Below are 15,377 nucleotides of genomic sequence, written 5' to 3' on the forward strand. Positions count from 1 at the left end.
GGCGATAATAACTCTCTATACACTCTATATACAGACCAATATTACCACCATAGACTGACCACTGCATAATGACACTATATACGGACCAATATTACCACCATACAGTGACCGCCACCTTGTTTTTTTCTCAATAAAATACACCGTGTTGCCTTAGTGACGTCATCATACACTATACATAGGAGCTGCAGCCAATCACCGGCCTCAGTGGTCACCAGAGAATGGCTGCAGCTCCTATATACAGTCTATTCACCTGAACACTTGGAGTCAGCAGTGCTAATACACACACACTAATATATATATACATATATATATATATATATATATATATATATATATATATATATATAGAAAAACAATCTGAGGACAGCATCTCCTTATAAAGTGCTTATTGCTTTATTGTGCCAGTTTGCAAAGAATCTTTGCAAACTGGCACAATAAAGCAATAAGCACTTTATAAGGAGATGCTGTCCTCGGATTGTTTTTCTGGAATACGATTGGGGTGAAGGACCGAACCCCATGAGGACTGTGCATCCTGCACTGTGTAACCGCGGACCCAACCACTACTATATATATATATATATATATATATATACACACACACACACACTAACACATCCATGAAAACACATTATACAGATACAAACCATCCAGTCCACACACTACACACATGACATGTAACACACACTACAGTCATCCATTATACACCTACATTCATACACACACTACATGGACAGTATACTTACCCCCTCTAACAGCATGCTGGGTATAGTTGTCCTTGTCCATGGCAGCAGCAGCAGGAGGTTCTGCTCCTCACCCTGCAGCCCTCTCCTCTATCGTCCCGACAGCTCCACACAAGCCTCACCAGGAAGAGAGAGGAAATCACATGGTACAGAAGGGAGGGGGAGGGGGAGGGGGAAGCTACACACTGCGGAGCAGAGCGTCCTGTAGCCTCTGTGTGACCCCTGATAGCAGCCATCAGCTGCAGCCAGAGATCACTGTCAGAGGCTGCAGGACGCTGTCCGTGCGGTCCTGCACCTAACACTCACTGTAACTCGGGCAGGGGGCCCCCGGGGGATGGGGGCCCTGGGCAACTGCCCTCTTTGCCCCCCCCTAACGCCGGCCCTGTTCCTAATGTTAACAAATATTAGTGACAGGATCCAGCTGCAAAGATATGGACTTGCAATTGCCAAAGTCCGGCTCATTTCCATAGTATACATTAAGAACAGTGGCAGATGTAAAGACTAGAATTAGAGAATAATAAAGACAGTTTTGAATCATTTAAGAGGACTACAAGTAGCCATACACCTTCAATAGCTAATGTTACCTACAGGAACGGCTGCTCTGAAGGCATAGGGCGGTCACACAAAGCGCTGATGGGATTTTGGATTTCCCTTCTGTTTACTTAGCATTTTGTTAATTGAAGTTTAATTTATTAATCAAAATAAAGTATTAACATTTCTATTGTTCTACTATGCAGCATTTTTCCCACGCCTGCCTAATACTTTTGCGCAGTACTGTATATATAAAGCCAAACTTATATAAAGGAATCATAGTTTGAAACATTCAACTTTTCAATAATACATAGAAAACGTCTCTGGAAATGGTTTACAAATTTACCAAAGCAGCAAACTGAATTAGGAAAAGAGGAAGACGAATGAGCCCATACTCCCATCTAAATGTCTCAGATAAAGTAAGTTGGGGCCTCAGTCTGTTGACAGATTGTATAATTTTTGAGTGGCTTCTAAGTTATGGACCATGGACCATGTACACTGTCAGATACATTTAAGAGGGTTTGTGAATATATATAAATCATCTGTATATCTTAGAAGAGGTGTCTGACAGCAGGGACACATACCCACGTATGTTTTTCATTGACACATGAAATATGTTCTATATCACCATTACTTGGTATATAGCCAAAATAAATAGAAAAATCAGTGGATCTTAATTTCTCAAGCTCATTAATACCTGTATGTTACTAATCTATCTGAAAAGTTGTGAGAAATTTATCAGCCCCCTATACTAGCATTTTGGCAATGGGCACACCTTTTATCAGGATGGTATCGTTGTGGAGCGTTATGCGCCCCTTGGCTCATGCTGTGCGGCCGAGAAGGCGGTGAATTACTCGTATTCTGTTTCTGTGTTTTGTTTTGCAGTGTCTGAACTCTGGTTTATCTGCTCACTTGGTTTGGTGGACACACCCGACTGCATGTCTGGCCATGTCATGGTTAATCTGTGTTTTGGTTCTGCTGTGACTGACAGGTCTTCCTGCCAGTGGATCTGTTTTGTTCTCAGGTGTCTGTGCTTGGAGATCAGGGGGATGGTCCAATTACGTTTTGGATCAGATCCCTGACCTATATAACTAACCCCATTGGATCCTGATTTTGTACTTTTGCTGCCTGATTGTTGTGACCTGGACTGTTGACTATTCATTATTGTGTTTGTCTGTCTGTCTTGTTCTGTGTGCACTTATACTAGTGCAGGGACCACCTTCGTGGTTGTCCACGGCTACCTAGGGCCGTTTGAGGCAAGTAGGTAGGGACAGTTGGTGGGTTCAGCGTCAGGGCTCACTGTCTTGTCTTGTCCCTGCCGTCTGGTGCCTGACACCTTTGTGCAAGCCCCTGGTGTATGCAGAACTGTTTTTAAAAACTGCATGCTCGCCTTGTGGTCTAGTGGTGGGATCGCGGAAAGGTGATCCCTGCTTTTGGGCAGGCCTCAGTGCCGCAATGCCACTGATCTCAGCTCAGCAGTCTCTTCTTATGGGCTACTATGTTAATTTTTTTTATCAATAAAATTCCAGCTCATAATAAAAGTTTAAATCCCCCCCTTTTCCCATTCAATAAATAATAACAAATAAATAATTAAAAAATAAACATATTTGGTATCGCCACATGTGGAATTGCCCGAACTATTAAATCATGGGTCTCCAAACTGCGGCCCTCCAGCTGTTGCGAAACTACAACTCCCATCATGCCTGGACAGCTAAAGCTTTGGATTTGACTGTCCAGGCATGATGGGAAATGTACTTTTGCAACAGCTGGAGGGCCGCAGTTTGGAGACCCATGTATTAAATTGTCAAATTTCTGATGTTGCCCGGTAAATAGCGTAATTACAAAAACAGTCAAAGCCCAAAATTGCTATTTTTTTGTCAAATTAAGTTTAGAAAAATTGTACTAAAAGGGATCAGAAAGTTGCACACACGCAAGCGAGGTACCAATAGAAAGTACAGATGATGGCGCAAAAAAAGGACATGTCACAAAGCCTCATAGACCACAGAGGTGGCAGCAGAGAGCACCATGTCAAAAAGAGATGTAATTTACATATTGGTATGCCTTTCTGTCACCAAATGATTTACAAACAGTTCTTTCTGGAGTAACCCTTTAACTTTATGGAGGGTAGGGTTTTTGCAAGGACCAAAATTACCATCACAATCCATGTGCACCCAGAACACAACAGTTTTTTTTAGTTTATGGCATTGGAGATTAGTTGCTTTAGTCAACTCCATAAAAGTTGTAGCAAGAATATTTTTTTAGCAAAACCTTTCTTATACTTTAGTACTCTGGAATTTCCCCTTTAAGCGTGGAAAGTCTCTATTGTCAGTCACTCTTTGACTCAACTAAGTGCATTTTTAAAAAATAGTCTAAGCCTCGAAAGAATCTTATATGCTTTCAAGACATACCATAATCTAAAGTGTTGTAATAATCCATGTGTGGGTGTTGGGAAGGTTTTACTTTTATTTAATGGTCTACATATCCACGAAACCGGCAACCTCATCCATAAACTAAAGTAGGGAAGTTGAAAGGTGTGCTTCAAAGAGATAGGAGCGATTTTGATAACCATCTGCTAATGGATTGTGGGCAAACGGTAGTTTCCACAATTGTTCTCCTAATAAGATTTAAACCGCAGTCATGCTGAAGATGAAAGAGAAGATGTTCTTACAAAAAAAAATGTCCTGCTGCCACATAATTTCAACAGGAGAAAATAAGAATATATAGACCAAAAGATAATAATATAGAATATATTGGACAACTGCACAGGTAGACAAGTGTGGAGGGTCTACTTGGTAAGGCTTTGGTCTACCAAACTTCTCAGCTGTTTCTTGGCTATGAATTTGTGAAAATAGTAACTAAAAAAAGGAGTTGAGGATGTCTACTTTATATTATTTTTATTGGGTTTCGTAGAGTTAAAGTGTCACTGTTTTTATAACTTTCAAAACCTAAGTAAACAGTAGATGTGAAATAAAGAAAGTTTGCAATAGACAATTATTATTATTTTATGTTGTTATCATGCTGTAAAACAAAGCTGAACTTACCAGGAATCCAGGTCCAGTCTCCTGAAGGCAGATTTTCTGACTTGTGCTGTTTGAAAAAACAGATTAAAGACAGGAATTCCGGCGAGTGCAGAGAGTCACGGCTTGGGGGAAAATGCCTGTCCTGGCTGATGGACTGGCCGCTCAGCCAATCAGTTACTGGATTGGTGTCCTGCCAGTCCATCAGCTGGGTTGTGACATGTAAACCCTGGAGATCTATAAAAATGTGATGCTGATGCGAAGTTTCTCACAGTCTTTACTGATTCTTGTGCCGTTCAGTAGGGAGAGTGAAACAAGCAGGGACAGCATCTGAATTTCGTGAGGCAGCAATATTCACAGTGGTAGTTAGTCAGTGTAGGTAGGGAGAGCTGGCCAAGTAGGGCTTAGAACGTTGTGAAATTGTCAGCGTTTTAGCACTATAAGGATTTATTTCTTAACCCTGTAGTGACCAGGCATCCATCATAGTCCATCCTGTTCATTATCTTCACAATGTATTTGAGTTCTCTTAGGCCAAAAGGGGAGGTTCGCTGGGACAACTTGACTTGCTGAGCAGACTGTATGCTGCGGCCTAGCATCCCTTTCTACTATTGATACATGTATGCAAGTCATTGCGTAAAAGATACGCTAATGCTACACACCTTGTAATTGCTCCGCTACTACGTATTATACACTTTGCATCTAATAATCTGTATGCATCGAAATGTATGCTTCTACTGTACGTCTGTTATTTGTTAGCAAATGTTCGAATGCAACCAACGGGATGTTCGCTCATCACTAAAAAAGACTACCTAATCCATCTAGTCTGCCCTTATATAATATATTATATATTATATGATCGTAGGATAGATATATGTTTATCCCCGTTTACATTCAGTTAGTGTACATTTTGTTTGTTCCACGCAAGTCAAGAAAGCAACATTTTTAAAAACAAAAAATTAGAAATTCTGCCATTCTGTCCTCCTGCCATTATGTAAGCACATGTTGCTTGAAAATCTATTAACTATTTAATTTTCTATCATTATTCAATTAAATAGATAAGGAGTAGTGTGTAATGAGAAAGGAAATTATTCCTTAATTTATTTCTTATTGTTCTATGTCAAAGAAAGAAATAATTCTGCTATAGGGCAATTACCTCATTGTAATGACTGTTGGGTGAATGGCCTTCCCAAACGTAATAAAGATTGAGAACAAAAATAAACAGAATACTCGAGCTTTCAAAATTTTATGTATTTTTTTTTAAAACTGTTAAATCAGTGTTTAAATAAGAGAAGAATTCGGTCGCTGCCAAATGAGAACTCTCGGCTCTTGGCGGATGACTCCCAGTATGGATTGCCAATGTTTATTTACGAGTGCTGAGAAAAGCTGAGAGAAAGCAGGTGGAGGTTAAGAGTTTTCTAGCGATGGGGAGAACTTGGAAGAGTCTCTCGTTTATTCAGTTGTACGGTGCATTCGAATGGTTCCATATTTTAGTTATTATGCTTAGTACTCAGAATCTCTTTTCCAAAAACGTTTTCCATAAAAGATTTTACCTTAAACAAGTTGCCATTGCTATCAGCATTGAGAAATCGATTTCCTTTAAGTGAGTTATGATGCTGCTTGAGATTACCGTTTTACAGTCATTAGCTTAATAGACCTTTAGATAGGGAGGGCTATGTGATCTGGTTTAAGGAATGAGACGTGTGATTGATGGTTGAACTTCGCAACCTTAGTTCCTTATGTTTGTAATTTGGCTTTTCTGTTGAGTTTCTGTTAAGCAGATTTTACTGTTTGGAATGTTTGCCGTACATTCTACTCATGGAGTGCAGCTGGAGACCAAGCCTCCTTAGGTGCGGTGAGGGGATGCCTATTGTATATTTAAAAGTTTTTATTAAATTTTCATGTAACAAAGAAAAAAAATGGAAAATAAATCCACAATATTGTGGACAACATTACAGAGGTAGACAGTCCTCAAAACATAGATAATGATATATACAAATGAACACAGTTATAGTAGCTGTTTTTGCTCGTAATGGAACTCACAATGAAGCAGGGAGAGCTAGGCGGCACAGGTAATAAGATATGAATCTCAGAGAGTCCATGGCGGATGGCTCAAAGGAGTAATTCAATGGGTGACAGTGGGTTTGGCAATACGATGGAATTATGGAAAACAGTAAGATGGCTGCTGTCTCTGTGACACTGGTGTTGTATTACATAGGGGCCACAAATTACTCTGGTCATATTCCTTGAAGAGAGAGGCAGCTCCTTATCCTGAGAGACTGGGCCAAAGTGGGCTCCTCCCACCAAAAATATTTTTGCTGAATTTCATGCATTGTAAAGCTATGTTCACACAATGAATATTTTCGTAAAAACCACAGCCGTTGTACAATTATTACGAAAATATACATTACCTTGCCTTCTATGGGATCCCGGCCGGAGCGTATACACATGTTAAACGCTCCGGCTGGGATCCCTAGCGGCACCGCAAACAACTGACATGTCAGTTTTCTGCGGCCGCTATTCATTGAATAGCGGCCGCAGAAAACCCTGTCAGTGCACACTGCGAAGCGAGCGGTTCCGGCCACTCGCTGTATAGTGTGCTCTAAGAAAGTTCTAATGCGGGTGCACGCGGATGCACCTGCATCAGAACTCTGCGGCTGCAAATATCATCTGGCCGATACTGCAAAGACCGGCCAGGTCACGGAACGGCCGGTCTCTTACATAGTCTGAACATAGCCTATTAATGTAAGTGAGTGGGCTCTCTCTCACAGCCAGTTAACAATGCCGTTACACAGAATCAGTATAAGGCTACGTTCCCACAAAGTTTTTTCTTGTCCATTTATAATTTTTAAAATTACGTCTGTCATTTTGAGTCCAAAATGAAGTCCATTATTTTGAGGATTGGCTGCCCGTCAGTGCAATAACAGCTGCTGGTATATTTTTCTAGTTTAGGTGGAGTAATTGCCTTTGGATGTGTCTTTAATTGAAAAGTACATTGAATTTAATAGTAAAAACGGTGAAAAGACAGTAAAAAAAAAAGAAAAAATGTGTGTGAACAACAAAAAATAACGTCAGCTGGTTGCAAAATGCGTCTGAAAATAATTGTCATGATCATTATTTTGATGTCTGCGCAGATTACGTCCGTCATTTTCTACATTGTGTGCATTGGACGTCTGTCATCCAATTGACTTCAATGCATTTTTTGACATTGTGTGAACATAGCCATACACAGAATTATCACACTTAAATGGCATCCTGTGTTCTCTGTTCTTGATGATGCAGGTTCCTTTTCCCCCCTTTTCAATGTTTTTGGACTACATTGAGAGAAGGAAGAAAATATTTCCTGTCGGTACTATGGGCCAGTCTAAATATACTGAACTGTAATTGACTCTTACAAGAGGTAAGCCACATGTTCAAAATACATAATCACCTGTAGGAGCAAAAGCAGAACATGTCAACTATTCATTACTCAGATACTCAGAGGTCCATGATCTCTCCCTTGTGCACTGCTAAACTTGAATGTGAAAAGTGAATTATTAAAAGTACCTATAGGCAACACAGCATTTGACTTTCCCACTGTATAAATCTTCTGGTCCCTTATTTGAATTACATCAAATGATGCATCATATTCTTGACTTTAAGCTGAGTTTATGTACCTTAAAATTCATCATGTCCGATTAGTTGGGAGGACACTAAACACATTTCATAATCGCTTGTTTTAACCTAAATTGTTTGGCTCACACGTCTTGTGTGCATGGGGGCCTTTAGGGTCACAAAGAATGTCTGTGTTTGCATTAGAGAGCTATATACGTATTGTTTGCCCCAGTAAGGGACTTTTCCGTGGAATCGTATTTCTCCCATTATGTACTGCAGCGATGGGGAACCTTCGGCCCTCCAGTTGTTGCACAACTACAATTCCCCCCCAGGCATGATAGGAATTGTAGTTTTGCAACAGCTGGAGGGCAGAAGGTTCCCCATCCCTGATGTAGTGCTTCTAAGTGGGAATATTTCCTTCGTTTAGATGCACATGAGTATACAGGTACAGAGGCCTATAGCTTTTAAAGGGGTTTCCCTGGCAAAACAGAATGATGCCATATCCACGGGTTAGGTCATCAGTCACTGATTGGTGAGATGCCAACACATCTGCTGTTCAGCACCTGCACTACATAGTCTGGAAGCAGTTGGTTCCATTCACTGTGTAGAGGTTGTGATGTGTAACTGCAGCTCAGCTCCTGTTTGAGTCAATGGCAGCTGAGCTGAAGTAACCAGGTCCAGCTTCTTCATGGTGCCCTGTTCACTGTGTAGTATGGGCACTGAACAGCTGATCGGCGGGAAAGCCAATGTAGCCGTACAATCAGTAACTAGGGCATCAATCCGTTTTGCTCGGAAAACCCATTTGATAGCTGCTCCACTAGTGGTCCCCACAAAAATCCATTATACATGTCACGACCAGTCACACCAAACACAAAGAGACAGTGAGCCCCGAGCTCAGCCCCTCCCACTGTCCCTACCTAATTGCCGCAATCTGCCCTAAAATGGCAGCGGACAACTTGGCGGCGATCCCTGGCCTGGATACGTGATACAATAGACAAGACAAAACGAACAAACACAATAAGAATAGTCAACAATCAGGGTCACAACGGTCTGGCAGCAAAGGTACAAAATGAGGATCCAAAAGAGTAGTCAGAAAACAGGCAATAAGGTCGGGGGCAGGCAGCAAGCAAGCGAGGTCAAAAGAAACTAAGCAGGAGTCAGGAGAAACCAGAAAACAGAACACACAAGCAGGCAGAGACTAAGTCAATAACCGGCAAGGCACAGGCAGAAACAGAAATCTTAAATAGGAGACCAGGAACCATGTCCAGAAAGTGATAGGAGGGACCAGCTGTCAATCACTGAGGCAAGGCAGGTTAACTGTTACATGACCAGAGGAAACTTTGCAGCACAGACACGGGTGGGGCAGGGAAAACAATTAGCAGACCAGAAGAAATAAGACACAGTTCAGACAGGGCACAAACAAAGGCAAACAAAACACAGAATAAATGAAAGATTATGGCCAAAATCGCAGTCTCGGTCGTACCTTACGCACCGAGGACTGTGCCAAAGTTGCATTCATGACAATACAGCTGTATGCATGGGCCCTTATTTGTACTAGAAACATTTTAAAGGGACTTGAAGGATTATAAAACATATTAGAATAACAATCACATTTATTATTGGTAATTTCTAGAATAATAACAACATGTAGACTCCAACCAGAATATTATTCAAACTCCGTCCAAACTGAAATGAGCCAACTCCAGTGAGTAAGGCAGCTGCATAGAAAACAGAGCAGAATGGAAATGTACAAAAACTCTCCTTGACTTTTATTGTTCTTGACATGCCCATGATATTACCATGGAATATGTATAAGTATTTGATTAATTTCTCCAATCGCTGGGGATCGCTGATCCTTTCCCTACAATTGCTCAGCCTCTATGTGCCTTCAAGTTCCAAAAACTTGTTTTCCATGAGAACTTCAGCCACTGAAGAATATATCTCTGGCATGTCTTAAATAACACAATAGAGTAATAGAATTCACTTGGAAGGTGGACTATGCACATGTTCCATAATAACAGAATGTAGGATTCCTGTTTGCCAAGTATAGCTTTAAAATACATATATGTTGTCCAGCATCTTTTTTTATCAAGGGAAAAAAGGAAGCTGGGGTAATCTGCAGCACAACAGCTAATGCCAAGCAATACTTCCATCAATGACACCAGTTCCAGCAGATCTCTATAGAAGATTCGATGAACTTCATATTTTTAGTTGCAAATGTAGACTCCCAGCACTAGTCTACTTCTAAATAATGCTACTTATACACAATGCATTTAATATAAACTGTATGGATATAAGTATTGGGACACAGCTCTTAGTTATTGCTGTTTCATTCAGTCCCATTGCCATACTTACACAAAATCAAGCCGCTACCAGGGCAGTCTGCCTTTACAAACCACGACAACTCAACCCCAAAGAATTTACAGTGCCTACTCTTGGGATGATGCTATGCAATTCATATATACAAGGAATGGACTCTTTGAGGAGACAAACCTTGGATGGGGAAGCGAAGACCCAGCATCGCAGTATGAACTTATGGATCCAACATTTATGGTATGCTAGAGGGGGCTGTGTCTGGATAATGTATCAATGGGTGGGTAGAAACATAGACATATATCAGATTGTTGGCAGAATAAGACCAGTTGGCCCATCTAGTCTACCCTTATATTGTTTCCGGTTTATTTTCTTAGGATAGAAATATACTATGTTTATCCCGGGCAGGTTTACATTCAGTTACCACATCTGCTGGAAATTTGTTTTATGCATCTACTACTTTTTCAGTACAGTAATATTTCCTTTTTTTCAAATTTCAAGAGACTAAAAAACTAAACAAAAAAAAAACAAAAAACAAAAAACAAACAATGAGCATGCAGACCCTAGAATAGTACATACTCTCTAAAGGGCAGTAGGGGAGAACACAGAAGGGTAAAGAAAAAAGAAAAGCAGGGGGGCAGAGTAATATCCCTTTAATGACTGTGAGAAGAGAAGATAGGCGAATGTAGAAATATACTGAAAAGGTGTAATAGTCATTGAAGGCATAGTTATAACAGATGGCGTATGACAGAGTAAATAAGTAGAGATGTGAAGGGAGTTGTCAGCCTTGGTCCACTTTATCCCTCCATTTCTCAATTGAAGGTGGGTCTGTCGAAAGCCAATGTAGTGAGATGACTAGATTAGCTGCTGTGAGTAAATAAGTGAGAAGGTCAGTTCTGGATGGACAAAGGGTGGCTTTGGAGGCCCATGGTAAAATAAGTCATGAAGTCAATCGTACTGAGATCTTGCACAAGGAACAGTTTTTTAACTGCTTATCCAAAGGGTCATAATTTGTCACACGACCACCATATATGTGAGATCGTCTCTAGGTGGGAGTAGTATCTCCAACACAAGATTGTAGGTGTTAGACTGTGACTGAAAAGGAAACCAGTCATCCTGTACCAGTGGAAAGAAAGCTTGGAAGAATATTCTTGGATCTGCAAAATCCATAAATATATCAAATGTCTTCAATGGAGAAGGTAGTGTCCAGTTCTCTTTCCCATGCCAGATATACCCTCCCAGATATCAGAAGCTAAAATAAAATTTTCTCTCAAAGGATTAAAAGGGGTTATCCAGTACTGCGTAAATTGTTAAAGTGCACCTGTCATGGCGACCGCTGCTGGATAAGCGGTGAATTCCATTTAAGTATGGGTCTCCATGGCTACAAACATGCTGAGACCACAATGCGCAACCCTCTATTGGATCAGAATGGGGGACATGCGCATTATGGACATGGTGTGTTTATAGCCATGTAGACCAGTACTTTTGGGGGCCAAGTGGAATTCACCACTGATCTGGCAGCGGCCATCATGACAGATACACTTTAAGGCTATGTTCACACCTTGTAAGAGACCGGCCGTTCCGTGGCCCGGCCGGGTCACGGAAGGGCCGTTCTCAGAAAAGATCATCCTTGCCGGTACTGCAGTACTGGCCAGATGATCTTTAGCGCTGCTAAGTTAAGATGCGGGAGCATCTGTGCGTGCCCACATCAGAACTCTCCACTGCACACAATGGCGCTTGCGTCCGGAGCTGCACACTCCATTGTGTGAACTGACAGGGTTTTCTGCGGCCACTATTCATTGACACTTCAGTTTCTAGCGGTGCGGCTAGGGATCCCGGCTGGGATTCCCTCAGCCTGCAGCACAACGTAAGTTCGTACTAATCATGGAACTTACGTTGTGTGAAAATGGCCTAAGGCTATGCTCACACACCGTCAAAATGACAGCTGTTTTTATTGGATGGCTGTAATTTTACGACAAATAACAGCAGTTATTTGATACCAAAGACCATTATTATACAAGCATAGCCTAAAGGCTTAGTCTGATTTAAAGATAATAAATAGATAAACGTGATCCTCTTCTACCCAATCCCCCGCAGTTGTCATTCTGAGGGTGCCTGTTCCCAGCTGATATCTTGACACACTAGAAAATGGAAGACTTTGAATGTGAAAAGTCTGTGCACAACATACTCCAAAATGAGGATGTTTTCGTCATTGTAGGAAGATTTTTGTGAGGACGACACTTACAGAAATAAAATAATTATGTTCTCATTAACATTAATGGAATGTTTTTTAACAATAGATTATTTCAGTTCTATTAAATGCTCCTATTTGCAGCTGCGGGGGACTTTATTAGGGTCTCCTGCAGATGTAAGCTTTGCAAACATTTTTGTGAATACAATTGAAACCAATTTTCTGTATTCAAAAATGGCTGAGATTTTTGGATGATATATCATCTTGGCTTGGGAAGAAACTGACGAGAAGTTTAGAGAACTTATCCAATATTTAAACACCTGTCACCATTATCTAAAACTCACTTCACAATAAAATCAGGACAATATTAATCATTTGGATGGGAAGAGTATGACAACATCTGAAACCACACTATATTCTAAAATTACTGACCGGAATAGCCCTCTCCATGTCCAAAATATTCTTAGAGGTTTAACAAGAAAAAAAACAACAGTATGCGTGAGCCAAGAGGATCCATGATTCTTGATTTTTTTTTTACATGAATAAAAAGTTGATAACAGAAATATTTATAGTGTTTGGAAATCCAAAAAATCTAATAGAATTAATAGGAGCTCAGTCTACAAATGATCAGGAAAGGAAAGAGTGAAATATAGGGATGATGCCTCCATAGAATTATGGGAAAGTAATTGGGAATCTTGAGAATGAGAATTTTAGGTTCCTAATTCAGAAAAGAGAAATCTATTAACAAACAGATTCAACTAAAATCAATAAAATATAATCAATAAAAGATAAGTTTGATTGAAAGTGGTTAAAAATGTGAATTTTTAAGCCATCAGCGTTGTTAGAGTGGATATCGGGGGGCGTAATTTCCACTGTAGCAGCCATAGCGGCTGCTATGGGGCCCACTTCATCAGGGCCCCTGAGCTGTCATTATTTGCAGCACCAGGTGGCCTCTCGGGATCTGCAAATTTCCCTTTAACTGAAAGCACTTCTGACAAGCTCTTGCAATTATGCAGTTATAACTACACTTCATGGCTTAGGGGTGAGTTGGGAAGGAGGGGGGGGGCAACCAAAAGTTTGCTATGGGGCCCAGCCATTTCTAGTTACGCCGCTGGTGGATATACATATGTGTGATATATCAAAGTTTTGTAAAATGACAGCGGCACTTCAGGTCAACTATTTAAAACTTATCAGGGAAACTATCTGTAAGGCCTATTGCTATATGATAGTAATACAGTATTTGATTATCTATTTGAATGTATTAGCATATAAGAGCCAAGGAAGATGACATAAATGTCCTTGAGAAAAGAGATGATGGACTCCCAAAACATTGTGTGTGTGTTGTGCTGCCCCAATACTATGACAAATAAAATGAAATGACTACAGTGTTCTCATTTATTCATTTTTATATTTTGAAGGACAATTATTTCAATAAGGAAAATGTCTATGCTTGTTAGTAGAGATGAGCGAACTGAGCCTCACGAACCCAGATTTGTTCCGAACTTTGCAAAAAGTTCAGTTTGCTACTGAACTGAACATGTCAGTAATGTAAGTATAATGAGCAGCTCGCTAGAATTCAAACCCGAACTTTACATTAGAGGTTGGGAAACCTGACGAACTGCACTTTTTACAAGTTTAATCATCTCTACTTGTTAGCAACCTTATACTTTTCTCAGTATAGACAGACATAAGAGAAATAAGACTAATTTCTGCTCAAATCATTACCTATAAGGTAAAATTGAGCTTGAATGAATGAAGGAGTAGTCCAAGATTAGAAAAACAGCACCACACTTGTGTGTGTTAGTACAACTTCAATGGAACTGAGCTCCAAACTGAGGTTAAAAGCAGCTTTGTTTTTTTCTAACCCTAGATATCCCCTTTAAGCCTAACACATCACTGAGTAAAACTACAGCCAAAAAAAACTGATTTGCTTAAAAAAAAAAAAATCCTTTTTATTTGTTTATAATAAGCTGAAAAGAATGGAGTTCTTATGTGCCAAGTGTAATAAAGAATGACTCCCATGTACCATGCTAACCCACTTATGAAAGCTTTAAGTTCTTGGAAACCATAGATTTCAAATTAAACGTTTACATTTCCAATGACAAAAACTGGCATCATTCTGAGAAGTGTAGAACACAAGGGATCCACAAATCATATCAGCCAAGGAAGTATGTAACACAGCATGTCATTGTGGTATACTGGACACTAAAAGGGATAAATCTACTTTTCTAGTCTTCCATTTAAATACCGAAGCAGAAATCTCAAACCTGGTTATACAAGTAGTCCCATCTTATTTATGTGATGACCTGCAGCATGCTATATTTTATTACTTAGAACGCTCTGCACACTGAGTTACTCACTCCATTCTGCTGTTGTACCTTTTTTATGTCAAGTCACAGAAGCTGTGATGTGTTAAAAGCACACTCCATGCCAAACTCTAGTGGAGTACCCTAATAAATCTAGGCATGAGAAAGGAATGATCTATTCTCTGAACCCCTGTGTAATACACCATGGCTTTAGACCCTGAAATTGGTATTGCACCAAATGTACCCTTAAGGCCATGTCCACACTATGTATAACATGGTCATTCTGTGACTCTTCACTTCACTTCCTCTGAATCCGGATGTGGGGGCAGCCGTGTGCGCCCGCATCCCAATTCACCGCTGCACACAATTGAGCGTACGCTCCATTGTGTGCACTGACAGGTTTTCTGCGGTTGCTATTCAATGAATAGTGGCCGCAGAAAACTGACATGTCGAGCGAGATTGCAACAACCCTTTAAGAGAACACTAAAACAATATTTCTTTATGGTAGCTTACACAATATTATATGACCCACCGAACTACTCTGAGAGGTTGTTTTCTAACAATGCATGTTATTCAGGGCATAAGCAAGCCTCAGTGCAACATTTGTAACAACACCCTTACCTACTATGTTTTACCCCTTCCTCAAAGTCCTGGTCCTGGACCCCATCCCGTGCGTGCACTCGACTGG

At 40.4% G+C, this 15,377-nt stretch overlaps 1 long non-coding RNA gene across 1 annotated transcript in view; it reads right to left on the reverse strand.

Moving 5' to 3' along the window:
• LOC138793498 (uncharacterized) overlaps positions 1-15,377 on the reverse strand; it is a 61,833-nt gene that overhangs the window by 12,815 nt on the left and 33,641 nt on the right. The gene's annotated exons all lie outside the window — the stretch shown is intronic.

Source organism: Dendropsophus ebraccatus, chromosome 5, assembly GCF_027789765.1.
Source record: "Dendropsophus ebraccatus isolate aDenEbr1 chromosome 5, aDenEbr1.pat, whole genome shotgun sequence".
In the NCBI taxonomy this organism is placed as follows: domain Eukaryota; kingdom Metazoa; phylum Chordata; class Amphibia; order Anura; family Hylidae; genus Dendropsophus; species Dendropsophus ebraccatus.